The sequence below is a fragment of the Arachis stenosperma genome, chromosome 3 (assembly GCF_014773155.1).
Source record: "Arachis stenosperma cultivar V10309 chromosome 3, arast.V10309.gnm1.PFL2, whole genome shotgun sequence".
Classification (NCBI taxonomy): domain Eukaryota; kingdom Viridiplantae; phylum Streptophyta; class Magnoliopsida; order Fabales; family Fabaceae; genus Arachis; species Arachis stenosperma.
In genome coordinates, this window is record NC_080379.1 from 140051339 (window position 1) to 140054391 (window position 3053).

Genomic DNA, 3053 nt, shown 5'->3' on the forward strand with positions numbered 1-3053 from the left:
TAAGCCTCAATTAGTTTCTCTAATGCAACAGAATTGCAAGTTCCATGGACTTTCATTGGAAGATCCTCATCAGTTCTTAGCTGAATTCTTGCAAATCTGTGACACTGTCAAGACTAATGGGGTTGACCCTGAGGTCTACAGACTTATGTTATTCCCTTTTGCTGTAAGAGACAGAGCTAGGACATGGTTGGACTCACAACCTAAAGAAAGCCTAGACTCATGGGAAAAGCTAGTCAATGCCTTATTGGCAAAGTTTTTTCCACCTCAAAAATTGAGTAAGCTTAGAGTGGAAGTCCAAACCTTCAGACAGAAGGATGGAGAATCCCTCTATGAAGCTTGGGAAAGATACAAACAATTGATCAGAAAATGTCCATCTGACATGCTTTCTGAATGGAGCATCATAGGTATTTTCTATGATGGTCTCTCTGAACTATCCAAGATGTCTTTGGATAGCTCTGCTGGAGGATCTCTTCATCTGAAGAAGACGCCTGCAGAAGCTCAAGAGCTAATTGAAATGGTTGCAAATAACCAATTCATGTACACTTCTGAAAGGAATCCTGTGAACAATGGGACAAATCAGAAGAAAGGAGTTCTTGAGATTGATACTCTGAATGCCATTCTGGCTCAGAATAAAATATTGACTCAGCAAGTCAATTTGATTTCTCAAAGTCTGTCTGGAATGCAAAATGCACCAAGAAGTACTAAGGATGCTTCATCTGAGGAAGAAGCTTATGATCCTGAGAATCCTTCAATGAAAGAGGTGAATTACCTAGGAGAACCCTATGGAAACACCTATAATTCTTCATGGAGAAATCATCCAAATTTCTCATGGAAGAATCAAGAGAGACCTCAACATGGTTTCAATAACAATAATGGTAGAAGAAACAGGTTTAGCAATGGCAAGCCTTTTCCATCATCTTCTCAGCAACAGACAGAGAATTCTAAGCAGAACCAATCTGACTTAGCAACCATGGTCTCTGATCTAATCAAAACCACTCAAAGTTTCATGACTGAAACAAGGTCCTCCATTAGGAATTTGGAGGCACAAGTGGGACAGCTGAGCAAGAAAATTACTGAACTCCCTCCTAGTACTCTCCCAAGCAATACAGAAGAAAATCCAAAAGGAGAGTGCAAGGCCATCAACATGGCCGAATTTGGAGAGGAGGGAGAGGAAGTGAACGCCACTGAGGGAGACCTCAATGGGCGTGCACTGACCTCCACTGAGTTCCCCAATGAGGAACCATGGGAATCTGAGGCTCAAAATGAGACCATAGAGATTCCATTGGACTTACTTCTACCTTTCATGAGCTCTGATGAGTATTGGTGCACGAAATTGCAATAACACTTTTGCAATCCCGCACAACTAACCAGCAAGTGCACTGGGTCGTCCAAGTAATACCTTGCGTGAGCAAGGGTCGATCCCACGGAGATTGTCGGCTTGAATCAAGCTATGGTTATCTTGTAAATCTTAGTCAGGATATCAGAAATTATCAGGATTGATTGTAAAAAGTAAAAGAACATGAAATGGTTACTTGTTTTGCAGTAATGGAGAATAGGTTGGGGTTTTGGAGATGCTCCATCTTCTGAATCTCTGCTTTCCTACTGTCTTCTTCATCAAACACGCAAGTCTCCTTCCATGGCAAGCTGTGTGTAGGGTTTCACCGTTGTCAGTGGCTACCTCCCATCCTCTCATTGGAACGATTCCTAATGCCCTGTCACGGCACGGCATTCCATATGTCGGTTCTCAATCAGACCGGAGTAGAATCCAGTGATTCTTTTGGCGTCTGTCACTAACGCCCCGCCTTCAGGAGATTGAAGCACGTCACAGTCATTCAGTCATTGAATCCTACTCAGAATACCACAGACAAGGTTTAGACCTTCCGGATTCTCTTGAATGCCGCCATCAGTCTAGCTTATACCACGAAGATTCCGATAAAAGAATCCAAGAGATAACTACTTAATCTAAGGTAGAACAGAGGTGGTTGTCAAGCACATGTTCATAGTTGAGAATGATGATGATTGTCACTGATCATCACATTCATCCGGATTAAGAACAAGTATTATCTTAGAATGGAAGCAAGCATGATTGAATGAGAAACAGTAGTAATTGCATTAATCCATCAAGACACAGCAGAGCTCCTCACCCCCAACCATGGGGTTTAGAGACTCATGCTGTGGAAGAAAAGGTGTACAATGTCATAAGGTCGCATTTCGTTCTGATTACAAAGTCAAAAGGTCCTATAAGTAGTAAACTAGTATCCTAAGGTTTACAGAAATGAGTAAATGACAGAAAAATCCACTTCCGGGCCCACTTGGTGTGTGCTTGGGCTGAGCATTGAAGCTTTTATGTGTAGAGACGTTTTCTGGAGTTAAACGCCAGTTCTCATGCCAGTTTGGGCGTTTAACTCCAAGTTTTATGCCAGTTCCGGCGTTTAACGCTGGAATTTCTGAGGCCGGTTTGCTACGCAGTTTTGGGCCATCAAATCTTGGGCAAAGTATGAACTATTATATATTGCTGGAAAGCCCAGGATGTCTACTTTCCAATGCCGTTGAGAGCGCGCCAATTGGGCTTCTGTAGCTCCAGAAAATCCACTTCGAGTGCAGGGAGGTCAGAATCCAACAGCATCTGCAGTCCTTTTCAGTCTCTGGATCAGATTTTTGCTCAGAACCCTCAATTTCAGTCAGAAAATACCTGAAATCACAGAAAAACACACAAACTCATAGTAAAGTCCAGAAAAGTGAATTTTAATTAAAAACTAATAAAAATATACTAAAAACTAACTAAAAGATACCAAAACATACTAAAAACAATGCCAAAAAGCATACAAATTATCCGCTCATCACAACACCAAACTTAAATTGTTGCTTGTCCCCAAGCAACTGAAAATCAAAATAGGATAAAAAGAAGAGAATATACTATAGACTCCAAAATATCAAAGAAACATAGCTCCAATTAGATGAGCGGGACTAGTTGCTTTTTGCCTCCGAACAGTTTTGGCATCTCACTCTATCCTTTGAAGTTCAGAATGATTAGCATCTATAAGAACTCAGAA

The 3053-nt window shown here is 41.3% G+C and overlaps 1 non-coding gene across 1 annotated transcript; it reads right to left on the reverse strand.

The window, feature by feature from the left end:
- Positions 1-277: 277 nt before the first annotated feature.
- LOC130971256 (small nucleolar RNA R71) lies at positions 278-381 on the reverse strand. The gene has a single exon (XR_009082484.1). It is a non-coding gene; the product is annotated as a small nucleolar RNA R71 (small nucleolar RNA).
- Between the last annotated feature and the right edge of the window lie 2672 nt (positions 382-3053).